Raw genomic sequence first — 6,560 nt, 5'->3', positions numbered from 1 at the left:
AAAAAAAAAAAGCCAGAAGTGGAGCTATGGTTCAAGTGGTAGAGTGCTAACCTTGAGCAAAAAAAGCTCAGGGGCAGCACCCAGGTCCTGAGTTCAAGCCCTAGTACCAGAAGAGAGAGAGAGAGAGAGAGAGAGAGAGAGAGAAACTGTTGATAAGGAGTAAAAGAAAGCATCTAGTATGGGCAAAAATAAAAAAAGGAATGGTTACTTTTTCTGCTTAACTATTGTATTATTTTTTTTTTTTGGTCAGTCATGGGGCTTGAACCTCTGGGCCTAGGCACTGTTTCTGAGCTCTTCAGCTCAAGATGAGCACTCTACCACTTGAGCCACAGTGCCACTTCCAGTTTTCTGGTAGTTAATTGGAGATAAGAGTCTCACGGACTTTCCCGCCCAGGCTGGTTTTGAACTGCAGTCCTCAGATCTCAGCCTCCTGAGTAGTCAGGATTGCAAGCATGAGCCACTGGCGCCCAGCTATATTTATTTATTTATTATTAAAAATATTTTTAATGTGCTACCAAGGAATGGAACCCAGGGCCTCATGCATGCTAGGCAGGCACTCTACCACTAAGCCACATTCCCAGCCCCTGCTTGGCTAGTTTAAATGTATTTTTTAAAAAACATTGGACTGAGAAATGAAAGATGAGAAATGTCTGTTTAAATAAAGGTTCTTAATCAGAGTCACCTCCAAAGCCTGGGAGGGATGATTTGACCTTTCCTTCCTGACCTATAGGGGGCACTCTGCCTAGGGGCAGCTTATCCTTGGCTGTCAGAGGAAAATGGATAGCAAAAGCTTCAAAGGCTGTGGTAGAAAAATAGTTGTTTTTGACTAATTTGACTGTTTAAAGATGAAGATCTTGCTATATAGAACAGGTTGGCCTTGAACTTGTCATCCTCCCTTATCAGTCTCCCAAGAGTTGGGATTATAGGCTTGGCTCTAGCACATCCAGATCCAACTTGATTTGGACCAAATTGCCTCCCTTCTTATTGTCTCACTCCAGGGAAATGAAATGGTGGGGAAGGATTAAAGTCTCCTGGAGGACTGTAGCAGAATTTAAGCCCAGGCACCCTGCTTCTTTTCCATCCTAAAAGCCGTGCAACTGGTAGAAACAAATCTCCCCCGAAACTGTGTTTTCCAAATGCTAGTTTGAGGACAAGGGGAGCCTGTGATTGGCAATTTCACCGATTTGCAATGAAACAGTAATGTAGTAGGCTTTTCATTAAGCCAAATTTATTCAATCTAAAGATAATCCTTTATTCCAAAATTGCATCTTTTTATTTGGTTGGAGGAGGCAGAGGGTGTAATAAAAAGACCTTTCTTTAATGAAAGGGTCTTTAGTTGGCCAAAGAAAATATTGGCAGCCAAAGAAGCCCCTCCAAAGTTTTTCTGGAATTTTACAGCTCTGTGGGATCCCCAGATTCTGGAAATGGTAGTTCTGGGGAAGTCTGGTAGCACGCACCTTGCTTTTTTTTTTTTTTTTCATGTGAAAAAGAATTTATTAGGCACAGAGGGTGGCTGGTGGCCAGCTACAAAATGGTTATCAGGTTTCTTCCAAGCCGTATAGAGCTTCAGGGGAAAGTAAAAACCTATGTTTTCCCTTCCTGCTCCCTTCATGGCTGCATGCAAATAGCCCCATCCAGTCAGATGACCTCTCCATTGAGGAATGGGTTCTTGATTATGGTCTGTACCAGATGAGCATACTCAGCAGGGTCTCCAAGTCAGCTGGGAAAGGGTACTTGGCTGCCCAAGAAGTTGCGCACCTTCTCTGGAAGGGGTGCCAAACAAACCTGGAGCAATAGTCATAACTCGGATGCCAACAGGAGCCAGATCCCGAGTACTGGGCAGTGTCATACTCACTATGCCCCTCTTGGATGCAGAATATGCAGCTTGTCCAACCTGACCCTCAAAGGCAGCCACACTGGCAGTGTTGATGATAACCCCACATTCGCCTCCTTGGTCTGCTTCATTCTGGCCCCATCTCACTAGCAGCCGAGCAGATCACATTGAAGGTGCCTACGAGATTCACATTGAGAACTCGCTGGAAGTCCTCCAAAGTATGGGCCATGTTCTTCTTTGCATTGTATATCTTAATGGCCACTGCAATACCTGCACAACTGTGCAGCCCTGGAAAGATTCAGAGCTGCTTGAACGTCCTTCTCACAGGTTACATCAGCTGGGGCGAACGTCCTTCTCACAGGTTACATCAGCTGGGGCGAACACTTCTTGGCCTGGGCCTCACCATCCGAGTTGGACAAGTCCAGAAGCACAGCAGTGGCCCCCTGTTTCACCCATCGCGTGGCCGTGGCCAGGCCAAGGCCAGGGGCTCCTCCAGTTATGAAAGCAACCAAGCCCTTCACGCTCCGGCACGCTGCAGCCATCTTGTGCCGCCGCACACACCTTGCTTTTTACCGTTCCCCATCCCATCCTCAACCCTACTCAAGCCCAGAGGATGCTTACCTGAGCCATTCTCTTTCGCCCAACCTCCTTCCTCTTTATTACCTGTCTCTCCATTATTTGCAGACAATTATCTGCAATAACTAGCCAATTACCCTTAAACACAATTATACTCTTCCATCAGCAAACGGGGATGTTCTTTTCTTGAGTCTTTTAATGAAGCCAATATTAAGGAGATGCTTTATTTACATAAAAGTCAAATGGCTCCCTTTTAGGAGGGTTTGGGTGCACTGTTTACATCTTAACAAGGGGATGGGTGTAGAGACTTCCGGTGGGGTAGAAACAAAGATGGAAGGACTTATTCTGGAGCTGTTTTAGAAAGGTAAGATGCCCAGGGGAGCCAGTGTGGGGCCTCCCTCTCCAAGCTGATGAGATCTGGAAGTGCGGATGAAAAGCTGCTGCGGGGCACTGGGCTCAGGCCTGAAGTGGAATGGTTCCAAAGTGCCTGCCTCCAACTGACCACAGCTCCAGCTCCCTTCCCCCACCACCTCCAGGGACCGCCAGAGCTAATCGCTTCAGGGAGCCAGACTGAAATGTGCTCCTCACCCCTGGCTGTTCAGAAAAGCTTTATCCTGGGTGAAAACAAACCCAGATGAACCTGAGCCTCAACATAGTTTCTGCCAATAAAGGTGCTATTAAGGCCCTTGAATGAAAAAGCAAAGGGAAAGGCTATAGTTTTATCTCTTAGCAGATGCCCCTCTCCTTATGCTTTGGGCTTTACCTGGTGACTGTACTTGATTGGCCATGGGCAAAACAACAGCAAGTTCTTTCGAAGTTAGAACACACACACACACACACACAAACACTGAAGTCTGAAGTCTGCCCCTGCTGGGTTTTTAAAGAGCTGTTTTCTTCCTGAGCTCTATGGCATGGTGGCTCTAATCTGAAATTTCTTTTTAATCATAGCAGGAGTCCCAATTAGCGTGTTGGGTAATCTTTCAAGTAGAACTGGGAGTTCCGTGACCAGAGAGAGCAGAGGCAATATTCTGCGCGAAGCCCCTGAGAAATAAGGCAGAGAAAACAGTTGGGCCTATGTACACATGTGTGACAATGAATGTCTGGCTTACTACCATTCCAGGACTAGGGGTGTGCACTCTGCACCCCTTGATCTCCAAGGCTATGCTAGAGAGAATATAGAGGATATTGTCCGTGGCTAGAAATGCCAACCCAGCCCTACCTGTTAGCTAACATGACATATCTACTCCTAAAGGTATGGGGTGGGGGTGGCGGCAGGTAACTAAGCTTCTTGCAAGACATGGGCACAGAGTTTGGGGAGAGGTGTCCCTCTGATTTCCATGAGATGGCCTGCACTGGGGTTCAGCCGACACCCAGGGCCAACTCTGATCCGGCACTGCCAGTGACCTACTTTCCTTTGTTGTTGTTTTTGGAAGTGCTGATGTCAATGCAGAATTCAGCAGAGAGGCTGAGTGAGAAAAAAAGAGAGAAGGGGGAGGAGAAGGGAGAGAACAAAGGGGGAGGGACAGAAGACAGCAGGGAGCAAGCAAGTGTCAGATCGAGATAATGCTGGCATGTTAGCTGCAAGTGTACCCATACTGGCCCCGTGGGGCCTGCCCAACACAGCTGGCATCAGTCTGGACCCATGGCTTCCGGCTAAGTAAACAGGGAAGGGGATCCATCCAGCTTCCTCTCCCCTCCACACACAAGGAATAGGATGTGGTACCTGGCAGCCATGCCCAGATGTGTCTTCTCACTCAAAAGGAGCTAGGCTCATGGGGCCCCTCCACTCTTTCCTGGGTGCCTGGAGATACTATGTGTGTGTCATGCCTTCAGTGAGATACCACACAACCACCCTGGCAATTGGGATTTGGTAGAGGTTCTCCACGTGTTTCAGCGCTGCAGGAAATTGGTCTTTGGGGATGCTGAAGGCAGTTTCCTCTGTTCACTTGCTCCTTGGTAACTCACCTGACACAGCTCTGCCAGCGACTCTCCTGCTTTCATTCTCAGGTGCCCCAGGACAACTGCAGGGTTTGGGAAAAGAAAAGCATCAGGCTTTATCTTTTTTCTTTTGCCAGTACTGGGGCTTGAACTCGGGGTTAGGGTGTTGCCCCTTAGCTTTGGCGGCTCAAGGCTAGCATTCTATTACTTAAGCCACATCTCTGTTTCCATCTTTCATTTGGCTTGTTCATTGGAGACAAAAGTCTCATGACGGACTTTCCTGACTGGGCTGGCTTAGAACCATGATCCTCAGATCTCAGCCTCTTGAGTAGCTAGGATTATAGATGTGAGCCACCAGTGCCCAGATGCTTCAGACTGTTTCATGCAGGGCTACAAAATGACAGGAAATCATTCCAACACGCTGCCTGTTCCCCTGGTGTGAGAAACAGCTTGACTTCTCTATTCCACAGCCAAGGGTGAACTCCAGCTCCAAGATGACAGGAACTCTGACCCCACTGTCTCAGCACTGGCTGCCCAGCAGAAGCCACAAGTGAAGTCTCCTGGCTGAGCCTTTCCTTTCTCAAGACATTTGGTCAAAAGGCTCTTTCTGATGAAACAATTACAGCTCCAATTTTCATGCAACCGAACTCGGTAGGCCGCATGATGATTCTGTGTATATGTAACCATGTTACCCGATGTGTGCCCAAGAGCCTCCATTCAGGTGGGGATGGCGGGGAGGGGAGGGAAAGCCACTTGTGCCCTCTTGGACCCTTCAGCCCCCAAACAAGCATGACACATGATGAAAATCATTCTTTCCTGCTCCACAAGCTCATACATTTTTCAGATACAGAGGAGACAAAGCCCTCGTCTGCTGAAATTAGACCCGGAAAAATAGGTTACCTGACAATTACTTGTTTCTAAGTGGAGCATGATCTAGTGGCAGGAGCTCTAGATGGGCTGCTGGGGCTGCGCCTTCTCCCAACTTACTGCTTCTTAACCTCTCAGTCCCTCGCTTCAAGTCATGGATAATAATTCTCTTCACCTCCCTCCCTCCCCAGGCAGGTGGAAGGCATAATGAATCAATGACTGAAGAACTCTGAAGAGGCCAGGCTTGGGGATGCCGTGTAAGTACACAGCACCACCAGCCACCTTCTCAAATCTACATCAGGCTGATTTATTTACCTCCCGTGAAAGAGACAACAATCATCATATTTACACTTCACGCAGCAGCAGCTTCCTGCATTTCCCTACAGCACCCCTCCCTCCCCCCTGCTAAGGATGCTATTCAATATCCTGGCTGCCTTTCCCAGGAAGAGACGGAGGCCTCTCCCAACCTCTCCCTGGCTTCACCCATCCCAGCCTTCTTCCCCACAACCCAGAGGAGGCCATGGCCTCCCCCTGGAAGGATGAGGAAATGAATTTCATACGCAAAAGATGTTTCCTAGCCAGATGCAAGTGGCTCGTGCCTGTAATCTTTGCTACTCAGGAGAGAGAACTGAGGATCATAGTTCAAAGCAGGAAAGTCTATGAGACCCTTATTGTGAATTAACCACCAAAAAGCTAGAAGTTGGAACTGTGGCTCAAGTGGTAGAGCACTGGCCTTGAGCACAAAAGCTCAGGGACAGGGCCATTGCTAGCAATTAAGAAGCAAAGCAGCTGGGCGCTGGTGGCTCAAGCCTGTAATCCTAGCTACTCAGGAGACTGAAATCTGAGGATCATGGTTCAAAGCTAGCCCAGGCAGCAAAGTTGGAGAGACTCTTATCTCCAATTAACTAGCAGAAAACCAGAAGTAGCGCTGTGGCTCAAGTGGTAGAGCATTCACCTTGAGCTAAAGAGCTCAGGGATAGTGCCCAGACTCAGAGTTCAAGTCCCACGACCAACAACAATGAAAAGAAGCAAAGCAGAAGTACATGGAAAACTAAATGTTTAAATGTTGAGTCATTTAAAGAGTGCTCCAGTGCTCCTGTTCCTGTTACCACACAGGGCTCAGATGGGTGTCAATTAAGGCTGGCACAGGTAAGGTTCACCTGCGGAGCCGGGGGAAGGGAGGGACACACCTTCCAGTTATTGCTGTTGGGTACAGCATTGGATTGCTCTTTCCCCCTTTCTTTCTGGCTTTTGACAACCCCTTCATTTTCAACAGCATTCAGGACTTGGTACGTTTACACAGAAAATCATATTAAAGGAAAAAAATAAAAAGAAGAAGGAAAAA

The 6,560-nt window shown here is 47.9% G+C and overlaps 1 pseudogene; it reads right to left on the bottom strand.

The window, feature by feature from the left end:
• Positions 1–1,608: 1,608 nt before the first annotated feature.
• LOC105985783 lies at positions 1,609–2,376 on the bottom strand (annotated as a pseudogene).
• Positions 2,377–6,560: the final 4,184 nt, after the last annotated feature.

The sequence above is a fragment of the Dipodomys ordii genome, unplaced genomic scaffold (genome assembly GCF_000151885.1).
Source record: "Dipodomys ordii isolate 6190 unplaced genomic scaffold, Dord_2.0 Scaffold31, whole genome shotgun sequence".
In the NCBI taxonomy this organism is placed as follows: domain Eukaryota; kingdom Metazoa; phylum Chordata; class Mammalia; order Rodentia; family Heteromyidae; genus Dipodomys; species Dipodomys ordii.
The sequence above is the reverse complement of the archived record's forward strand: the minus strand, read 5'-3'. Positions and strand labels throughout refer to the sequence as shown.